The sequence below is a fragment of the Triticum dicoccoides genome, chromosome 3B (genome assembly GCF_002162155.2).
Source record: "Triticum dicoccoides isolate Atlit2015 ecotype Zavitan chromosome 3B, WEW_v2.0, whole genome shotgun sequence".
In the NCBI taxonomy this organism is placed as follows: Eukaryota; Viridiplantae; Streptophyta; class Magnoliopsida; order Poales; family Poaceae; genus Triticum; species Triticum dicoccoides.
This window is the reverse complement of record NC_041385.1, coordinates 244,493,366-244,503,353: the sequence shown is the minus strand read 5'-3', so window position 1 is coordinate 244,503,353 and position 9,988 is coordinate 244,493,366.

Here is a 9,988-nt window from a genome sequence, read left to right as displayed (position 1 = left end):
ATTCCACTTGGTGAGCTTCTGGGCAACAAAGTCATCAACTCCACAAGCCTTGAAGCTATCATAAACTCCTGGGAAGTGAGCTTCATTTTTCTTTATGTAATCCCAATTGATCCATCTCATGTCACATACAATGGGCTTCTTTTCAAGCAAAATAGTCTCATAGAAATCCTGTTGCTCCTTTGTGTGGAATATATAGTCAATTGCTATCCTTCTCCTCACAGCATAAGGATCTGATTGTCTCCACAATCTCAGTCCAGCATCCTTTCTAATGTGCATGTCTTCTGCAACTGGATGAGCATCATTATGATCAGGAATCTTGGGCTTCAACTTTCTCAAAACAAAAGAATCTTCATCTTCTTCAGCAGCTTCAGGAACTGGGGCCTTGTTCTTCTTAGATGCAGGTATGCTTCTGGTGTTCCTCTCGGGTTTAGGCTTGGGTGCAGGTGCAGCAGCCTTGGGAGCAGACTTGGGCTTAGATGGAGCAGCCCCTGACTTGGTAGCATCTCCCATTAGCTTATGAGCTTTAGGAGCTGGTGCAGCATCCTCTTCCTCTTCTTCCATCACTGAGGGCTTCCCAACTACTCTGGCCATGGTCTTCTTGACCCTTTCTTTCCTTTTCTTCTCAGCCACAACTGGTTCTTTGGGTTTAGATTCCAAAGTTACTTGAGTAGAGGCTTTGGCCTTAGACACTAGAACTCTTCTTGCAGGAGCCTTGGTCTTCATTCCAGGCTTTCTGGTAGCAGCTGTGCCATACTCCTTTTTCAGCACCTTCTTCTTTGAGGTGGCCTCATCCTCAACAGCCACATAGTCCTCATCTTCAGAATCTGAGGTTTTCTTCTTCCTTGCCCTGGTTGCTGTCTTGGGCAAATTGCTGGGTGTGCTCCTGCTACCCTCATCATAACTGCTAGAGGGACTAGTGCCCTCGCTTATATAAACTTGCTCCTCAGACTTGTTCTGACTGTCACTCTGATCTAACATGATGCAAACTCTCACAGCAGACCCTGTGAATAGATGTAGATGAGGTAGAGTAGATGAGCATCACAAAGCACAGAGGTTTTTGCAAAAAATTGAGTCAAAAACTTAGTTTTAGTTTTCCACAGAAAGCATTTTGGAGCTACCGATTTGTAAACTCGGTGATACCGAAACAGCTTTTGGAACCTAAACTAGTGAACTCGGTCAGACCGAGTCACAGTTTGGTGGCACCGGGACTGCTAGGGTTTCACAAAGAATCAATCTCGGTCACACCAATTTGCAATTCTCGGTCAGACCGAGAATCACATGTGCAATGGCCTGAGCCAAATCGGTGAGACCGATTTCTACAACTCGGTCGGTCTGAGATGAATTTGGCGGAAACCTAACCCTAAATTTTCAATCCAAGACTAATCTACGGAGTAGTTTTGCTGGATAGGAAGATTTCAAATGTGGCAAGATTCATGGCAATGCAATGTGCTAGGAATCGGAGTTAAGAATAGCACAAAGTTCAAATCCATACCCTAATGTGGTGATGGACTTGCTACGGCGGCAACGGCGAAGCAAAATCCCGTTGACAGCGGCAGAGACCAGCGGCGGGAGGTCGCTGCCGACAAGGAGGACGATCCGGAGACCCGAAGAGGCAGAGCAGGCTGTGCGCAGGCGAAGGGTTTTGGAAGATTTTCCAATATTTGACCCGTGAGTATATATAGCCTGACCCTGTCGGTGTGACCGAGTGGAACAACTCGGTGGCACCGAGATGCATTATTGCAAGCAGTTACTACAACTCGGTGTGACCGAAAAGTTCTAATCGGTTGCACCGAGATTGAAAACCTAGATCAACTTAGTGATCTCGGTATGACTGAACGGTTGAATCGGTCAGACCGAAACGCACAAAGAGGTTTTGGAAGTTTAAGTCTATGACGAATCGGGGACTCCGAGTGCTCCTCACACAGAGTGGTTCGAATCTAACTTGATCAAACTTTGTGATATAGCATGAATAGAGTTTGAGACAAGAAAAGCATAGATAGCTAGAGAAGGTTCTTAGGCATTCTTGTCCATCCACTTGGCAAAAGGAAAGAAACCAAACAATCAAAGCTACAAGTGGATGTCCTCGAATGAGAAAATTATGCAACCAACATGCTCACACAACAAAATGGCAAATGAAATATGTGACAAAGCATGTGCACACAATTCTAGCATCTATCAAGCAATTGGCGATGACTAGGCCATCTATATATGAGTATATTGACTTAGGAGTCAAATGAGAACATTTGATCATAGGCCATACTCATCGTTTCAGCACAAGTGGGGTTACCACTTTTACATAAAGCATTGTTGTGTTCACACCATTAGAGTTGCTTTAGCTCAATTCTTAGAGTAAAGCTCCCCCTAGATGTGAGATCCCCCCTAAGAGGGATGAACTAACCTTGGGTTTTGTCGAAGATGACTTCATGTAGGTGTTGAAGATGTGGATGCTCAATGTTGATGTAGATCATTTGGAGCAATCCTTTGGAGTGAGTTGCACTTTCAATACCTGCACGGGTTAGTCCCACAAGGAACAAACAAGGATATCCATAGACATAGAGTGATGCACACACACACAAGATGATGTCTATGAAAGCATTAGGTTACCTTGTCCCTTGTCTTACCAACAAGAGGGTTTGTGACTCCTTGAACTAGTGCAAGATGTGGAAGTTGATTGCACTTGTCCTTGCCAAAATGATATGAGTGAAGTATGTTGGCGGAGTCACCCTCAAGAACTCTCTAGTTCTTCTTCTTTGGAATCCACATCATCTTGATGGGAATCCTTGGAGTTGTAGTTGCACTCGATGAAGTAGAACTTGATGTAGTCTTGGGAACCCACTTGACCAAGGCCTTAGGAGCTTCTTCAAATGCATCAATCTCCTCTTGAAGCTTGTCCTTGCCTTTGTGCTTGTGGTCTTGTGGTGGAAGATCATCTTGAGCTTGTGTTCCTTTGAAAGAAGTAGGATCATACTTCTCTTGTTGAGGAACAAACTTTGTCTTGGGGTATTGATCTTCTTCCCACTCAACTCCATTGGCATTGAACTTTCGTTCAAAACCAACACCTTGGTTCTTCCGGTGCCTTCCTTGCTTGCATACAATTTCCTCGAATTGCTTACTCCCGGCAAGGCTCTTGTAAACACATTTCTCTATAATTCCCTTCAGTAAGCTATTTTCTTGCTCAACTGTAACTTGGCTAAGAGATTCGTTAGTGGAATCAAGAGAACTACTAGAAGCAACAACATTGGATTTAGCATGATTATTGTTACTACTAGAGGAAGATCTTTCTTGTTCTTGTTACTACACTTGACTTGAGGCATGTAAGTAGATAAGAGTAAAGGCTTGGCAATGTAAGAAGAACTTTTCTTGCAAAGATCATCATTGATTGCCTTTAAAAACTCATGTTCTTGCTCAAGGTTGAGCTTTTCAAAGAGTAACTTCTCATGAGTCCTTAAAAGTTCTCGATGATCTCCTTAGATAGTTTCATGAGCTAACTTAAGAGTGTTTAGTTCTTTAGTTAGGAGCTCAATCTTCTCCTTATCATTGTCATTCATGTTATCTTGATTAGCATGATTATTTGATGTTTCATCATAGTATTCATCACTAGAGTTGTCAACAAGTAAATCATCATCACCTAACAAGTCATCTTCATCACTATTGAAATCAACATACTCGGGGTGTGTTACCTTTGGGCCTTTAGCCATGAAGCATGTTCCAAGTCCTTCATTTGGTGAATCAAATATGTCGTAGGAGTTGGTTGACACAAGTGCTATACCGGCAACACCTTCATCTTGAGTATATTCGGAGTCGGAGTGATAGCTTCTCTTGGAGTGATTGTTGGACTCGGAGCCAGATACCCATTCACCAACATGAGCTTGATGTCTTCGTTTTGTGTAGCTCCTTGATGACTTGTCCTTCCTTTCCGAATCCTTGCTTCTCCGGGATGTTCTTCGCTCATAACGATCATCTCTACTCCTTCTTTCTCTTGATTGTGATTCTTCTCTTATACTTATTCTTTTTGGAGAGTCTTCTATTCTTTTGTAGGGTGTCGTACACTCATTGGAATAGTGTCTAGGTCTTCCACAATTGTAGCAGTTACGCTCACGACTAGAAGATCTTTTGTCATTGTAGGACCTTGACTTGGAACTTCTTTCCTTGCTCCTACTCTTGTAGAACTTGTTGAAGTTCTTCACCATTAGGCTCAATTCTTCATTGAAGGTTTGTTTCTTACTTGATGATGTGGGAGCTTCACATGAGGCTTTGTAAGCACCACTTGACTTGTTGTGGAGCTCCTCCTTATCCTTGAGTGACATCTCTTGAGCAACAATTCTTCCAATGACTTCCGTTGACTTGAGATCTTTGTAATTGGGCATCATTTGGATCAATGTGCACACGGTATCATATTTTCCATCCAAAGCTCTTAGGATCTTCTTGATGATGAATTTGTCGGTCATCTCTTCACTTCCTAAGCCGGCAATCTCATTTGTGATAAGAGCAAGCCTAGAGTACATTTCAGCAACACCTTCACCATCCTTCATTTTGAACTTGTCAAGTTGACTTTGAAGCACATCCAATGCGGATTCCTTGACGGAGTCAGTACCTTCATGCATATCAATCAAGGTATCCCAAATTTCCTTTGCATTCTCAAGACGGCTGATCTTGTTGAATTCTTCAGGGCACAATCTATTGAAGAGCATATCACAAGCTTGAGCATTGTATTGCAGCATCTTCAACTCTTCCGCGGTAGCTTCACGGTTTGATTCTCTCCCATCAAAGAATTCACCTTGCAAGCCAATACACACAATAGCCCAAATGGCGGGGTTATGTCCAAGAATATGCATTTTCATCTTATGCTTCCAACTAGCAAAATTAGTACCATCAAAGTAAGGACCTCTACGGTGGTAATTTCCCTCGCTAGACGCCATACTCTCCTAGGTTGTGAAACCAAGGCTATGACCACCAAAAGCTATGGAAATCCAAGTAAATGGAGACCAAAGCTCTGATACCACTTGTAGGATCGAAAGTATGTCTAGAGGGGTGGTGATTAGACTGCTTGACCAAAATAAAAACTTGCCTTTTCCCAATTTTAGTTCTTGGCAGATTTTAGCAACTTAGCACAAGTCAAGCAATAAACCTACACATGAAATTCTAAGAGTATAGCAGCGGAATGTAAAGCAATTGCATATTAAGGTAAAGGGGAGGAGTTTGAGAAGGCAAACGCAATTGGAGACACGGATGTTTTTGTCGTGGTTCTGATAGGTGGTGCTATCGTACATCCACGTTGATGGAGACTTCAACCCACGAAGGGTAACGGCTGCGCGAGTCCACGGAGTGCTCCACCCACGAAGGGTCCAGGAAGAAGCAACCTTGTCTATCCCACCATGGCAATCGCCCACGAAGGACTTGCCTCACTAGGGGTAGATATTCACGAAGTAGGCGATCTCCTTGACCTTACAAACTCCTTGGTTCAACTCTACAATCTTGTCGGAGGCTCCCAAGTGACACCTAGCCAATCTAGGAGACACCACTCTCCAAGAAGTAACAAATGGTGTGTTGATGATGAACTCCTTGCTCTTGTGCTTCAAATGATAGTCTCCCCAACACTCAACTCTCTCTCACAGGATTTGCATTCGGTGAAAAGAAGATTTGAGTGGAAAGCAACTTGGGGAAGGCTAGAGATCAAGATTCATATGGTAGGAATGGAATATCTTGACCTCAACACAAGTGTAGGTGGTTCTCTCTCAGAAAATGTATGTTGGAAGTGTAGGCATGTTCTGATGGCTCTCTCTACAAATGAAGAGTGGGTGGAGGGGTATATATAGCCTCCACACAAAATCTAACCGCTACACACAACTTACCAATCTCGGTGGGACCGAATCGTTAAACTCGGTCGGACCGATTTAGCAAATAATGTGACTGTTAGGATTTTCGGTGGGACCGATATGGTTAGGGTTGGGGCATAATGTAATCTCGGTGAGACCGATTACTCAAACTCGGTGGGACCGATTTTGGTAATAATCTAACCAGAGAGTTGGTCAGGCAAACTCGGTGGGACCGATTCGCTCATCTCGGCTGGACCGAAACGTTACGAAAGGGAAATAGAGAGTTCGCATTGCAATCTCTGTGGGACCGATCGCTCATCTTGATTTGACCGAAACGTTACAAAGGGAAACAGGGAGATCACAATCCCATCTCGCTGAGACCGAGATCCCTATCGGTGAGACCGATTTGACTAGGGTTTGTGGCAGTGGCTATGACATCTGAACTCAGTGGCGCCGGATAGAAAGAATTAGTAGGGCCGAGTTGGACTTTTGGTTTAGGTCATATGTGGATATGAGAAAGTAGTTGAGGGCTTTTGTAGCATATCACTAAGTATTTTGAGCAAGAGCCTCATTAAGCAACACCTCATCCCTCCTTGATAGTATTGGCTTTTCCTACAGACTCAATGTGATCTTGGATCACTAAAATAGAAAATGTAGAGTCTTGTGCTTTGAGCTTGAGCCAATCTTTTTGTCCATAGCATTTTGAGGGATCCAATTTTCTCATCCATGCCATGCCAATCATTGAGCTTTCCTGAAATATTTATCTTGAAATAGCATTAGCTCAATGAGCTATATGTTGTTAGGAATTACCAAAACCACCCAGGGATAGTTGCACTTTCAAGAACACATGAAAAAGATAGTAATTACCCATTTCCTTGCTTCTCAGTCTGACATACTCGATTGGAAAATGAATGATCTGGACCTTTGAGTTGTCGTGATGGCGGTTCCATGTCTCTTTCAGGTTGTTGATAAAGAATTTAGCATGTGAAGTAAGGTCTTCGCAATCTCCTGAACGGATTGAATCAAGCACCTCAAATCGTTGGTTCTTCAGGTCAAGGCAAATCGCATAGTGGTGACCACACTTGTCTGGGTTGTTTGGTGCAAGCTCCTGGAACATGGGGAACATGACCTGCAAGTAAAAAAGATGAAAGAAAAAATAGAGTTCACATCAAAACAGAATGATGTAGTTGGAAAAAATGATATTTAAAAATATGGCCAGGTGCAGTAAGAGATATATGGAAAAGGAAGCATCAAGTGGCCAAGTGCACGCATGGAAAAAGGTTTGGTTGCCATGTGTAGTTATAAGAAGTTGCCATCCATGGATAAACTAAGTTGCCCAATATTTTAAGTGGAGTTGCCACATAAGTTGCATTAAAAAGTTCAACCTTATTTTACATGGTAGTTGTTGCCACATGAAACGTCTGTCACGAACAATATGTAACCCACATATGAAGTATAACTACTGACAAAACAACCATGGAAAAAAATATGTACAATGAGAAGAAACACTCACATATTTCTTCAGTGTGAGCTTGAAATCACCATGCGCGGCAAAATGCTTCCCCGTGATTTTATGGTGGAAGTCACCATCCCATATTTTGTGGGTCATGCTGTACTGCATGATCGTCCTGTCGGGACAAATGTCCACATGCATGTTGATGAAGTCAATTCCACACGCAACTATATTCTTCGACATTTTACCAGTAGGCCTCACAGACTCAGCAAGATCACCCAGGTCAACGTATGTCGCATCACATTGTATGATTTTGGTTCTGTCCAAACATGAGTTGTATGAAAATGATATAACATGGAAGAATCATGTCTACTAAAAAACATGAACAACGCATGGCTAAAAGGGCAAAAAAATCGGAGAAAAGCAAGTAAGGGGTTATGTGGTGTGGACATTACGCTTTCAGCTCCTTCATGTGCTTGTTTTTTGACCTCGTATTTCCGAAACGCTTGACAATATCGTATATTTGGGCCTGCTCCTTTGTAGCCTTAACATCGGGCTCAAAGTCATCCACTGGTGGTGCGTGAACTACCCTAGTCTGCCTCACAGATCCAGGGGTTGCACTCCTAACGGTATCCTCGGATACTGCCTCAGCAGGCACGTCAGAACTTGTTTGGCCCTTTATTTCATGAGGACCTGCTGTTTAATGCTTCCTGCTCAATCCTACGGTAAGCTTCTTCAAGTGACGGCGAAATCTCCTCAGGGGTGGCTGGAAGAATAAGACAAGTGGGATAAGAAACTTGGGCACAGCAAGTTATTGTGCAAAAAATGATCAAACTGTGAAGTGTATATACTAGTAAGATAGTATCAATGTCAGAAATGTTAATTTGTGAACAAGGTTTGCCATGGGGAAAAGTGCAGTGTAGTTGCCATGCGCGGTGCACTTCAGTTGCCATGAGGCAACAACTACAGTTGCCATGCACAGTGCACTTCAGTTGCCATGAGGCAACAACTGCAGTTGCCAGGTGCAGTGCACTTCAGCTGCCATGAGGCAACAAACTGCAGTTGCCATGCGCAGTCCATTTCAGTTGCCATGAGGCAACAACTACAGTTGCCATATGTCGACAACTACAGTAGCCATGTGCCATCAAGTACAGTTGTCATGTACAATACAGTTAAGTTGGCATGTGGCAGCAACTATAGTTGCCATGTGCAACTAACTACAGTCGCCATGCGACAACATCTATAGAAAACAACGGTTGTAATCTCGTAAATAAAAAATCAGTTGCCACATATATATGAACAACAACCGCCAAACTAGGAAACCTGGAAATGACAACTACATGTTCATCCCACGAGATTTGCCATCAAAAATCAAAAACCAAAAAAGCTTGTGACAAAATGTCAGACAAAAACTGTAGAAACAAAAATGATAAAGACAAAAAATTATACCTTGCACTGTAGGCTCTGCAAACTTCAGAGCCTTCCTGCCATCAACCATTGGCTGTGCCATCATTGGGACCGTGCCTGCCTGGAAAGCAAAGGCAACAAGCACAGGATCATGCACTGGTTCATCCTGAGTGTGATCGATGCCAAGACTAAAGCTCGGTGGGGTGAAAGCCATGGGGTGCCTCTCCAGCCTACCAGCCGAATTGCGAACAAACTGTTTGGCAAAATCTAGGGGTGATAGATCAACGAACATGTCTGCCTCGTCTGCTGCAGGATCATCAGGCTTATTAGTATGCGGGGCATGATGTCAGCGGTCTCAATCACAACTTTCTTGCCTATCTTCCTGTTTGGGCTGTAGGGGACGCTAATGTTGACAGGGAGCTTAGAAGTGCACAGATTTAAGCTAGTGGTCTCCACAACGATAAAAGACGCAGTCTACTCCAAACGTCCACCTCCTTCAGTGGTGCACGGCTTACCACCTGCATCTGTTGTATTCCGGACTTCCGTCTTCTCCACAACATTGCTTTTGGCAGAATGTGGGAACAGTGTGGAGCAGGCACATAACCCGAGTCACCTTTGCTGCTCTTAGCTACCTATGGTGCATTGGATAACTGTGCAAGATGCTTGCGTGGGCTATGCCGCCTAGGTGGTAGGCCAGCTCACACAACGGTTGCAGTAGCTGCGATGAGTCTCATCTGTGGATGGCCTATCATTCTGAAATGTGGCCGCAGCCCCTTCTTTTGTGGACACAGAAGTGCCACAAGCCACATGCTTGGAATCCGTATCAGATGAGCGGGAATATTCCTTGTTTAGATTGAGCTTGGGAGTGTCCACTTCAACACTTGTTGATCAGGTGACATGGGTCACAACAGCATCTCGCATTGCCACCAGGGTGGGCAATATCTTAGCAGTCCTAGCAGATACTGACTCGTCAGTCCCAGATGTACGAATGCCTGCTATTGTAGTCTGCACATCTGCAACCAGCGGAGATGGGGCGGCCACTTGCATCAGAGCTAGTGGGAACAGTGGACGGTGCAGCAGCAGATTCGTTGACTGGCGGCTCATGAATATCTGCATTACCACTTGTCGACAACTTGGAGTGAATGCGTTCAAGTGGGTCTTTGGTAGTGCGTTTGTTCAAGCGTGCAGTAGTCTTCTTCACCCTGCAAACAAAAATGTGTCAAATGATGAGACAACCATTCTTGAAACCGCGTGAAGAGTACAAAAAGGTGAGCGCCAGCAACAAAAAAATTGCCATGGTAGTCGTCATAAA